The sequence below is a fragment of the Stegastes partitus genome, unplaced genomic scaffold (genome assembly GCF_000690725.1).
Source record: "Stegastes partitus isolate 25-593 unplaced genomic scaffold, Stegastes_partitus-1.0.2 Scaffold83, whole genome shotgun sequence".
NCBI lineage: Eukaryota > Metazoa > Chordata > Actinopteri > Pomacentridae > Stegastes > Stegastes partitus.
This window is the reverse complement of record NW_007577814.1, coordinates 129,829-142,835: the sequence shown is the minus strand read 5'-3', so window position 1 is coordinate 142,835 and position 13,007 is coordinate 129,829. Positions and strand designations below refer to the sequence as shown.

The 13,007-nt window shown below is 41.7% G+C and overlaps 1 protein-coding gene across 1 annotated transcript in view; it reads left to right on the top strand.

Moving 5' to 3' along the window:
- Positions 1–9,141: 9,141 nt before the first annotated feature.
- The window catches only part of stxbp6 (syntaxin binding protein 6 (amisyn)), a 62,014-nt gene continuing 58,148 nt past the window's right edge, over positions 9,142–13,007 (top strand). The window contains exon 1 of the mRNA XM_008276893.1: positions 9,142–9,384. The gene's annotated coding sequence lies outside the window, so the exon portion shown is untranslated. The remainder of the gene's footprint in view (positions 9,385–13,007) is intronic.

Sequence of the window (13,007 nt, the reverse complement as noted above, 5' to 3'; positions counted from 1 at the left end):
GTTTTATGGCTGAAGCGCTGCAGCATGCGCCAACTGGCTGATACATTGAGGAGAAAGTGGGAAAGAGATAAGACATCTCACCGTAGGTTAACAAGTGGAGCCTCGTCTAACCGGTTTTGTTAATGATAAGCAGAAATAAATAGTAAAGTTGTTCAGACCTCCCCACTTCTCCTCATAATCCGACAGCCTGACTTTAATTAAATATGGATTTTTATATTAAAATATGTCATTGATTGAAAAGCCAGCTTTTTATTTGTAATACAGACTTCAATACAAAGATTCCAAGCAGATCTATCTGCCATATTTAATACAGACACAAAGCCACTTTGATTGATCTGAGTATGAAAGCCATTACTTGTGGTTGGCTGGGCATTAATGTGATGGATGGTTAATATCTGCTTCAAATCTAATTAAAGTGGCTGTTCTTTGGCGAAGGAATATTCCTGTGACTGGGCCCCTGAAATTCAGTGAAACTGTTGTCAAAAATGATGTCAGTGTGAGCAGTGTTGTGAAGAGCTGGTGGGATCATTCTGAAGAAGATCTTTCTGGCGACTGAAAGGGCATCCGGACAATCAGAAGAAAACAGATACAAGCGTGTAAAAGCCATCAAAACTTGGTGCCGCTCAGCACGGAGCTCTGCAAAAGCTTATTTGTATTTCCATGCTACACTGAGCACAATTGCACATGCAACAAGGGGACTGGATTACTTCAGGTGTCCTCAAATTGACGGTCATTACGAGAAGATTTGAACTAAAACAAGCTCAGACAAAGAAAGTTATTTGAACACCAAAACAGGAACGATTCCAGCAAAGAAGCAATGTTAAAAGAAAATTTCCTAAAAAAACAACAACATAGAGGTCAGCTTTACGCTGCGGGGTCAGATCGGGTTCATCTGGATCTAATGTGATTAGTCGGCCCACATGTAAGAGATCTTTTATCAGGCACGAGCAGCTGAAATCAATACCAGATCTGAGGTCGCAATATTTTCTTATTTCACACTACTTAGAGATTATCAAAGCAGATTGTTACACTTGATCTGGTTTGGTAATGTGAAGGGTGCATGAAGAGTGCAGCTCAGTGTGCACACACACAAACACACACCCAGGCCGAGGGGTTTCAGGACGCCCCCTCTTCATAAACACGACGGCGGACGTGCCAGGTTTCCCAAAGTTACCAAGAACTACCAAAGAATGACAATAAAACACATTTGATATTCCCTGCTTGGAGGACCTTCACAATAAAATCTCAAATCAAGGTGTGCAACAGCTCACACACACACTTTGTGAAGTCATGTATGCATGTCAGCTCAGCCACAATACGCTGTGTTCTAGTCTCTGGTGGGCCCTCATGCAGCTCTCTAACCAGTGTCTGGTGTTTTACGCCTCACACTGCGCAGAGTAAACAACAAACCACATGAATTCAGTGTTTGATTAGTGCAGACGAGGGGCTCAGGGAAGAAAAAGGAGACGGAGAGCGTTTTGTGTGAGTGTATGGCAACCATCTGGCCATGTGGGGAGATGAGAGGCAGCCGGCGGTTTGGAGCGAAGGATCCCTCTCGCCGTTCCATTCCTCCATCGTCAGATCTCCATGTTTACCACGTGGACTGAGGCACCTCGGTCTCCCTAATCCCCCCAGCCTGCACCGCTCCCAGGGGCTGACGTCACGGGCTGGAAGGATGTTTATGTTTTCCAGGATTTTGGCGGGAGGGATTGAGGGAATGCAAGGGGAGAGAGAGGGGGCGAACAAAAAAAAAAAAAGGATGGAGCCAAGGAAAGAGAAGTGCCAGGTAGAGCTCTGTCAGTAGCTCCTGCCTCCTTCGGGAGCGCTTTATTAATGGAAAAAGTACTGACTGTACTCAAGTGGAGAGAACGTCAACGATTAACCTCTCAACCCCTCATTGGCAGGTCCATCGTTACAAGCTGGTGTTAAGAGGACAAGTCTTGCTGCAGCCCTGACGAGCTCTTTTTAACGACCACAACTACATCATGCAGCAATTTTCCATTTAACGTAAGCAGGTCATAAAAAGAGGCATTTCTGTTTACATATTTTACTGACTATAAAGACGTAGGATGAGATATGTTGTGTTGGTTTAACAAGTGTTATAAAATAATGCATAAGGCGTTTGGAATTTTCTATTTAGTATAATGTTGATGCTGAAAAGGACTGTGAATAGGACTTGTTGTGGAGCAGCTTTGATGAGGCAATGCAACAGAACAAGCTCCATTTTTACATCTCTTGTGTATTACAGTACAGTCACAGTGCTACCTGTCTAATTTACCTAAAAATATGCTGGTTTGATGACACTCACTGCAGTTCTAAAGGTGTTTTCAGAATCCTAAAAGACTCTTTTTGTTTTTTTAACCATCCTGATGCAATAATAATTCAAAGTTGCTCCACTAAACATGCAATGTAAAAAACAACAACAAAAAAGGTAAAAATAGATATTTTTTGCCAGAAAAAAGCAAGTTAAAATGGTAAAAATAACAAAATATCTGCAAAATATTAATGTCAGTAAAGTTGTGTAATTTAATTAAACAAATTACTATTTGTAGAATACAGATTATTTGCAGTGGGCATCATTTTAGCCTGTTTTTGTTTGTTTGTTTGTTTTTTACAGTCGGCATGTAAATAAATCCTTTTTTTCTCTGAACATTCCAATTATTATCTATAATTGACAAAACAGGGAAAATATGTAAAATAACAGTTAAAGAGCTTTTTTTCCATCCTTGACATAGATATTTTTCTTACAAATAACTGGAAATATATATAAAATAACAATATTACTGTTTATTTAGATACAGAATTTTAAACAAGTGATTTTAGGGTCGAACATTGTAAAAGAATGAATGACCATTTCTAAAAACAGATTTTCTAATTTACACTTTTGGTCTGTTTTTCTTGGGTTAACGTGTAAATTAATATTTTTTATTTTACAAGTTATTATCTGTAATTTAGCAAACCAGAAAACATCTACACTGACAACAACAACAACAAAACTTTCCTTTTTTTACAGAGTGGAACAATTCTGCAGATTTCATATGGCTCTGAAAGTGAGCAGGACATTAGCCGTTGCTATATTTCTTGGTGAATCACGCTGTTGATTGGTTCTGTTTCCACCACTGTTTCCTTCCGCAAGATTCCAGTCCAGTTAAACACGTCTTGGAAACTTCAAACCACATAAGCAAAAACCTGGAGGATGTTTCCGTCTGTGTGGTGTGTCATGCGTCCAAAAGCTAACCTCAGCATTGAATTGAGCAACGAGCAGAGCCAAGCTGTCAGCATATTTGTTGGGCAATCAGTCTTCAGGCTGTTATTGAGACTGGTAGTGCCGTAGAAAACCTTGACTTGATTTTTTTGTGTTTCGTCTCTTTCATCAGAGCAAATCGCCGGCCAGGCTCTCCTCTGAGAGGCTCGACTGCCTGAAATCCCAAACTCACCAGCAGGAAACAGCTAATGCCCTTTTAACCCTCTCGGCTGGTGTGCGTCTGCGTGTTTGCATGTCAGTAAATGCATCATTTTTCCCCCTTTGGCCACTGTCTCCATATTTTCCCCCTCCACCTGGAAACAGTGAGTCATTTCTGTGAAACTGTTTGCTCATGTTGGGGAGCACAGAGGTACATTTTCAGCAGTACAGTGTCACAATACTTTTTTTTATTGCCGTCCCAGAGGCTTCGCAGCCATGGCAGCAAAACATTCCCCTTCAGATCCCAATTTATACTCAGTAGGAGAGCCTGTGTAAATCAAAGAGGACTGTCTGAAGGTAAGCGCAGTCTCAGGTAGTCTCAGAGGGACTACGGCAAAAAAAAGAAAAAAGAATTTCAAATCTAAATTCCTGAAAAGAACTATTTCCACATGCTGCACCAGATGGTTGAACAGCTTGCTGTAGCATGGAATCAGAAAGCCAGACAAACTGTAATACGATCCCATGGAAGTTTAAGGAACATTCACATTTGATTATTGGTGCGCTGTCTCCCAAGCGCAATTTAGCTTCTTGCCTCTAAGGATCAGAAATCCATCTAGCTTTAGCCTTTTGTCACTGTGATGGCAGATAAAATGCATTTATCAGTGCAAAATTGACAAAAACAAGAAAAAAGGACTGAATTGTTGCGATGCATTACTCCAGCACAAAAATATAAAGCCAGGCAAGTCCTGCAAAGTGTTTTTCATGCAATGTTGAAGGTTAAAGAAAGCAGAAACATCCATACTTGATAACAAGACTGCTGTTTGTCAGCCGCAAGTGGATCTGTTATCATGCATTTAATATTGTGTCTTTTTCAATCGACCCGTGGACATCTGTTACAGCGCAACTGGTCCTCTGCTTATCATGACAAATAATGATGGCCCTAAATGCTCATCAGCTCCCGCCGCAACATGTTAATGATCAGCCGCAAAGACCCAGAGGCAAAAGAAACAGAAGCGCACAAAGACTATGAGCTATCTCAGATGAAGCGGCGCCGTCCAAGTCCTTTCAAAATGAAGACAGAGCGTATAAAAGAAGCCAGATCTATCGGAAAGAGGAATTAGAGCTCTCCGGGGAACCTGGATGACTCACAAGCAGCGAAGCAAAACATTAGCTAGACAAAACAGACACACAAACATAGATAGACGCTTCCACTATGCTTGCGTGTGAATTCCCGTGGTGCGGATTTCTGTTGTCATGGTTGTGGAAACAAAGGATGGTGGTCAACAGCTCGGGACAGTCCTGATGGCTGATGCCTCCCAGCAGCAGCAGCGCTCTGTTGGAATATGTTCAGGTAGTGCAGGCCTGTCTAAACAAGTAATGCAAAGACGTTAAGCTACTTTTTATGGTGATCTTGGGGAATGCCCTAGTTACAGTTCAGCCTGCTGTACTGTGGGAAGCCAACCATAGGGAGAGATTTGTGAGGTTTGAGCTGCAGAGACACAGCGATGACGGCCATAGAGGTGATACTGAGGTGACGCTATTACCAGAATAGCAACCTGTTTCATGGCCTGTTTCAGCAGTAGGGGCATGTCTGAGCAAATGTGGTAGTTGAAATATTTCTGCCTTATGGTGACCTTGTTCAGTCAGTCTTATACGGGATGCCTGTGATTCACAGTTAAGGTAAAAGTTTGAATCAGACAAATTGGGATGCTAAACACTTTTGTTTTTTTTGGCCATAATAGTCAGATTGGTCAATAAGTGAATGCCTTCTCACCCTGCTAGCATGTCCCTGTGGTGTTTTCTTTTTTTAGATGCTAGAAGACACACCATAAGTGAACTAAGCAGTCAGTGCCATGTGTGACACTTAGTCTGTTGGTTGGGCACATTGGCTGTCTGGGTTTTGTTCTGCTTCCTCAGGTCCCTAAACTGCTGGAGACTGAGTGGGCGGTTCTACCTGCTTGGCACGCTCGGGCCCAGCGCTCCCAGGCTACAAACGGGCCAACCCCTCAGCTCCGGCTCTCTCTCAACATGCTTGTGATTTACGACCACACTGTCATTTTGGTTTGTGTATAGACAACACCTCACACCACACCGCATCCAGGCATCTGCACCTACACTACTGATATCACTGACTCACTTTGGTAATATTAATTTAGCAGTTAATAAAAGATAACACCTTCTTCTGGCAATACTTGTGTCGTCTCCCCTCTTTTGTTGCAACCTATTTGTGAAACATGGCTTAGCATTTCCACCTCAAAACTGCAGCGCACTATCTCACAAACTGTCTCATGGATTCAGACAGGAACCATCCATCCATCCATCCATCCATTATCTATACACCGCTTAATCCTCACTAGGGTCATGGGGGGCTGGAGCCTATCCCAGGTGACTCAGGGTGAAGGCAGGTTCACCTGGACAGGTCACCAGTCTATCACAGGGCTACACTTAGAGACAGACAACCAAGCACACTCACATTCACACCTACGGACAATTTAGAATCACCAATTAACCTCAGCATGTTTCTGGACTGTGTGGGAGGAAGCCAGAGAACCCGGAGAGAACCCACGCTGCACGGGGAGAACATGGAGACTCCACGCAGAAAGATCTCCGGCGTTCTCACCGGGATGCGAACCGGCAACCTTCTTGCTGTGAGGCGACAGTAGACAGGAACCTGTTAGAATTAAGTATGTATCGATTTTATTTTGCACTGAGCCTATGATTCTGTTTCGTATTTTCCTACTGAGAACAGCACACGTCCTTGAAGATAATGTGGCCGGTGAGAAGCGGTTCACACACTTGGAGACGGCAGAAACTCTGTTCTATCAGATACGATTGTTACTTTAGCTACACGCCATACCAACAACATCCACACATGTTGCTTACCAAATATCAAGGACGTGGACAGAGTGCAGAAGAGCTATGCCTGTCCACACCGTTGGTAACTGGCCAATTAAACTCCGTAGCGTACAAATCTTATCTATGTTCGGGGCAGGTCCAGCCCAAGAAGATATCTGTAACCTGGAGCCGAAAAACCTCAGTTCAGCTGGACATGAGATTCCTCTCTGTCCCTCTGAATTCCAGCGCTGCCTCACTTTACCTGTGACTGAAACAAACAAATTATACAACTGAGAACTGAAGATTTCTCCGGCTTGTTCTTGGGCTTCCGACTAAAGAATCGGGTCTAACAAACCAGTCCTGCTAAATTGCAGGGTGTGGCGTTCTGTATCCTTATTCCTCTTTGGAATCAGCGTCTGTTTGAGCATGTATTTTTAGAATTACTCAAACATTACAATGTGCAACCGTGCAGCCAGCAGTTTCTGAGCAGACGTCGGGGAGCTGGTGTGCTTGAGCTGCAGCAAGTAGAAGTGGATGGAGAAAGAGCTGGACACTTCATCCATCTATACATTCTAGTGAAAGCAGCGTCGTAAAACCGCATCTAAGCCGTTTTAAGACAAGAAGGGATAGTTTTTCTTTCTAAATGGACTATTTAAATACACACAGATGGGGTTTTTAGCGGTTTAATGAATTACCAGAGAGGGACTTTAAGCTGCTTCATCCTTTATGGCGTCGTTGGGTAAATGATCTCTTACTGTTGGCTAAATTATAGTGCAGGACGCTTACTGTAATCAGAGTTGTTCCATTTCAGAGAAACAAAGAAATGAAAGCATTAAGCAATAACCTTAAAATATCCCCGTAACAATTTAAAGTGTCACTGCAATGTGAGCTACAAAGCGAGCTGTGACAGTGTGTCTTATTTGAAGTTTCAAAGCGATGTTTTCATGGTGACCTCGGGGAATGTTGTCATAGTTATTGTGACGGGAGCTAACTGTAATCAGAGATATTTAAAGTTTGAGTCATAGAAAAGGTCAGTAAATATTTTGCCAGTATAATAATAATAATGTCTGGAATGCCACCATTGCATGCCACTGACTTCTTGTCTTTTCACTCCCGTAGTTTTGTCCTCTCTGCTGGTATCTCTATCCCCAGAGCTTTCTGACGTTACCAGCCTCACCAATGTTTAGTGTTCTCTTATGTGTTGTTGCTGATTTCTGTCTGCTATCCTTTAACCTCAACCCCAACTGATAAAAGCAGATGACCGGCCTGCCCGAGCCTGGTTCTGTCAGAGGTTTGTTCAGTTATGGGGGAGTGTTTCCTTCCTAAAGAACAACTTTGGATTTTTTGGTTTTCTTTCTATGATATACTTATGGTAAGGTCTTTACTTTTTAATGTAAAGTGCCATGAGATGAACTGAACTGAATCGAATTGAACTGATCAGAATGTTTAGTAAGAGCTTTAACTCACTCTGTAAGTCTAGCAGGCAAAATTGCAAAATCTATTTTTTTAGTGTCACGTTGGGAAAGGTCCACATCTGTGTCATGTACTGTCATACTTTGACACTTAAAATGTCAGTGCTAGTGTCGTGGAAAGAATCAGCAATATACATTACATCTTACATTCTTACAATCTAATATTCTTACATTCTTTCAACTATTTTCTATTCTTACCCACTAAGAAATAATGTAGGAAAAAAGTAACGCAGCAGTTTGCATCACTCTTTTCGAGTTATGGCAACTTCTAATACAATAAACCAACAAACTACACCTTTCCTCTCCAAATCACAAATATTTCTAATTATCAGTCTTAACCAGCTAAAATTGTGAGGCATGTTAAGACAGGGTGGCTCAGTGGTTAGCACCTTTATGTGTGGATCTTGCATGTTCTCCCCATTCAACGTGGGTTCTGTCCGGGTTCTCCAGCTTTCCCCTCATAGTCCAAACACATGTTGGGGTTAATTGGTGATTCTAAATTGTCCGTAGGTGTGAATGTGAGTGTGCTCTGTCTCTAAGTGTTGCCCTGCGATAGACTGGTTACCTGAGTCTGCTGGGATAGACTCCAGACGCCCCCCCTGTGACACGAGTGAGGATTAAGCGGTGAATAGACAATGGATGGATGGATAAGATAAGATAGGATATGCCTTTATTTATCTCACAGTGGAGAAATTCACATTGTTGGTAGCAGCATTAAATAGAGGTACACATATACGAGATAGAAATAAAATAAAAAATCAAAAATGTACATATAAGTATAAGAAATAGTGCAAACAATGGTGTGGGTGGATGGATGTTAAGACAGGGGACAGGACATGAAATCCTGAACTCAAGGTGAAGAAAAATGTTGTTAGAAAGCCAGTTTTATTAGGTTACCTTAATTTGAATATTGCTTTTAAATCAACTAATGCAGAAATTTGAGTTCTAATCAGACACAATATTGAGTTGATGCAATTACCATCTTTATTAGATCAACTCCTGAAAATAAGGTATGCAACTTAAAAGGTTCATCTGAATTTGATTTTTCCTTTCATCTTGCAACCATGCACTCCATTAAGTCATGGCAACAGATCCCTGGAATTATCCTGTACTGGAGGTGTAATTTTGCCAAAGTGGAACAACCTTAAATCATCTCACTAAGAGCCTCTTTAATGCTTTTGAGTTTGGAAATTGCCAGTGAAACGCCACGGCAGATTACATTCAAGTGTTTTATGATTTCACTGGAGGCTATAAACATCCATCCACAATTCCCACCTCGCCTTGGGAATTTTTTCTTCTTCTTCTTCTTCTTCTTCGTTTGTGGCTCTGGAGACTCCCAGACCATGCGGGCTACGTGGTGCTGTGACACGGTCCGTGATTGGCGGGCTGCGCTGTGTGTCTGGGAACCTGCTACTGGTTTCCATCCACACTCACACAGGCAGCCAGACGGACTGGATCTCCGGCAGCAGGAGAGAGAAGAAGAAAAAAAAAACCCAAAAAACTACCAGTGAAGTGAAGTCGACGCGATGTTAAACACGAAATGCTCCGGTTTGGTTTGAGAGGACAGCTGACAATAAGGAAGAAGAAGAAGAAGCTGCTGGAGGAAGAAGCAAAGTGTGACAGCTGGAAGACGAATAACACAGTTTTAGTGGAGCCGCACGTGGATAACACTCGGTGAGTCCGTGTCACTTTGTAAATGTAGAAATAGTTGCTCAGAAGACGAGTTTAGTTGCTGAAGGAGGAGGTTTTTAATTTATAATCCGTCCAAACACTTTGCGGTGAAATCAAGCGTGCGCGCGACTCTAGCTAATTAACCGTTAGCCGAACTTACTTATTATTAATCAAATGTTTTGGAAATATTTCCCTGTTAAAGTGTCTGCTTCCACTGAATTCAAGTTATTTTCTTCACAAACAACAGACATTTTCTCATAGGTGAGCCGCACCTCCTTGTTTGTTTGTTTGTTTTTGTTTGTTAGCTAACGTCGTCCTGTCACACTGTTGTTGTTGTTGTTGTAAAGGAAACTAAATTCTAGCTGTAAATTGTCCGGCAGAGTAAGTTGTTTTTCTGTGGAAGTGCAGATATTCCAGTGAACTGCTGTCAGTGGGTTTTGGGTGGAGTCCAACTGGGTGATTGCTGTGCTACTGTGTCATCAGGCTGTTTGCTCAAAACGAAACACCATCAGCTAGAGATCATAAAATACTAGATTGGTGTCAAAGTGTTATCCTCACGTAGTCTACATTTTAAGGCAACAGTTGTTTTTGTTTCCTGATGTGCCATATGTGTGGCTGACAGCTTAATGAGTCCTCAGCAGAGACAGTGGCGTTAACACTTAATGCAACAACATTCAGCATCATCAAGTCAAGTTGTTGTTTTTGATGTGGCATGTGTACAACAAAGGTGGAAAAGCAGGTTTTAAAAGCAAATATCTAGTGTTTCTCTTTAGTCCAAGGAATATAGTTTAGAGCCATTGTAGGTCACTTAGAGACACCTAAAGCAAGCAAATGCCAAAAGGATATTTATTGTAAAAAAGAAAAAAAAACCCGATTCATTTGCCAAAAATGTCCTCATTTTTGCAAAGCATGCTTGTTTTGGTTTGATGACAATCAATGATTTTAATCCATTTAAAAAATCTTTGCCTGGCTCTTCACCAAGAAGCTGGCTGTATTTAAACACCAGAATCCCAGAAGAGCAATTCCGACACATCTCCGCCGCTGTTTCTCTGACAGGTCGGGACCTGGGAGGCCGTTTGGTTCAGATTAGCTCCGAGGCTCCTAATCCTACCTCTGTGCTTCCCAATGGCTTTAACTAACCCACTTACATTAACATATTGCTTCTACGTATTCTGGAGTTCAGGCTTTAATTTGCTCTGGCGGCATGCCATCAAAGATAAGCTCATACATTCGCCCATACTTCAGTGTCCATAATGTAAACTGTTGAGCCGGCTCCCTAACCGTGGCCACCACCTCAGCTTGTTCGCTTGCGAGACAGAACGTATCCTTGGAGGCAGACATATAAAGACATAAAGATGGTTCTTTCTTCAGTAGATCACACAGTGAGAAGGAGAACAAAACCAGCCTTTCAGTGTGTCTGACAAAATGACACGAAGATTTAGAGTCCCTGAGAAATCTGAATCGCTGAAGCTGTAGTCACATTCCCTGCATTACAGGCATTACTGTGCCCTGTGCCGTGATGTTCACCAGCACCTCTGTTTGCAATATATTTAAAAGAAATTTGATAAAATCATGCACCAAGGCTGATTAACACTGATATGAGACTGTTTTTTTCTTTTTGTGTTTACAATTTTTTCAGATTGTTGCTCTAACTGCATCAACTATATCCACTGTTTTGGTTATGCACACTACCACAGGGCCATTGTATATTCAGTTTTGTATTGTTAATGCCTCGTGCTGTTGCCTCTGTGTATAAGTGAGTCATTGTGGTAATGATCCCTGCAGTGTTCGAGACATCTATTGGTAAGTGCTCTACGTTTGCTTTTCGCTGTTTACCCAGTCCCTCTCAAATGTTTTATTGCTATAAGGTGCTGCGCTATAAAGAATGAGCTCATTTGGGAGCCTGGCATATCATTCATTGATTCATCGTTAGACCATGCCTCCCTGGCACTATATAACCCTCACTAACAGCTGAGTCACCCCGGAAAATGGATGGGTCTCTTTCCATATCTTTTCTTTTTGAGTGAAAAGACTAAGGTCCTGCTCAGCTTGCTGCGTTGATGGAGCGCTATTCGTTTCTGTGATGTATGGTTTCTCTTATTTCATAACATCAACTAGACATCAGTCGGCCATACACAGTTTGTTCTTGTGTACGTTGTCATCTGCTTCTTGTCCCACGGTGTTCACTGGTTGCCTTGCATATTGTTAAGGAAAAAACATACACTACTCCTATTAAAGACATAAATAACTGAGACAGGGTGAAAAACGAATGATAAAATAATAAGAAGGATCTGGAGGCAAGGAATGGTTCTGATCCCATCAGAGCATTTCAGGCAAACTGCTGTAATACTCCCTCCAGAACAAAGTGGCCTACAAATTTCCGTAGGAGGAGCATCTCTCAGAATGGCCAATTATGGATGTTGACATGCATTTCTCTGTTCACTTTCTGAAAATCAGTTTGATCCCTCTGCTGAGCACAAACTTTTCAACTATGAGAAAACTAGAATGTCTGTACTGTAATTTCTTGCCTTGCTGATGTTGTTATCCGCACAATAAACACAGTGGTTCAGGCTTGAAGTCATACATGAAACAGCTCTTCATTTAGATTTGGTTGTGAGGAATCCAGACGCCCTGCTGTCTCAAAAACAAAATGAATGAGAAAAAGTAACTGTTTTTCCCCTGAGTTGTTTTGAAGTGATGCACAGGGAGCGAGAGCAGCTCAGCATCCAATGTATCTGAGAGTTTGCAAAGAAAACTGAGTGCGAGATGCTGAATTTGGAAAAAAACATAGTTGAGTTGCAGCACTGGCTGTCATTTCTGTTGGATGAGTTTGAGATAACTTGTAAGTCTGGTGATGTTGTTTAGTGTTCTAGTTTACCCTCCTGTACGTACATGCTTAACTTATTTATTAAGTAAAGTACATTTGACTAAATCAAACACATTTAAAGAGATCTGGAAGTTAAAGACGGCAGACAGACTGTGTTCATGAGCCGACATGATTTGACTGTGATTATTGATGAAAATTTCAAATAATTTTCTTACCCAGTTGTCAGCTACATTAACGATCACTGATTAATATGTGAAATGTGTGAAACACAATGGACATTTTCCATATGTTTATAAGAAAAAACATTTTTCCCCATAGACATTTGATGTTCAAGGCAGAATTGTCCCAGTTACATTAGCCCCAGGGCTACAAGAATGCTGCCCCAGTAAACTTGGGCTTATTCTCTGCTCATTGGGCCATTAACCACGTCAGAAATCTTTGTCATGGTGCCCGCCAATGCTCTAGAACACAGAAATACTGAAAACCTCCTCACTCACAACAATCAAAATTCAAACACAACACAATTGAAATAATGAACAACTGTCTCCTCGGGTCACTAAAGTGTTAAATACAGCAAATGAGATGCACTCTTTCACAATAATTAACTTGTAGCATCATTAATCTCATCACAGCTGTTTGCTATCAAAATATTCCTCATACCGCTCCAGTTGAGAGCCACCAGACACCTTTTTCTCCACGTGATGCTGCCAAGTTCATCATAACTGCCACAGTTGGCAGTTTAACAGGGAGGTGCACTCTTCTTCCCTTACACCTGGTCAGCAAACACACCTGTAACTCT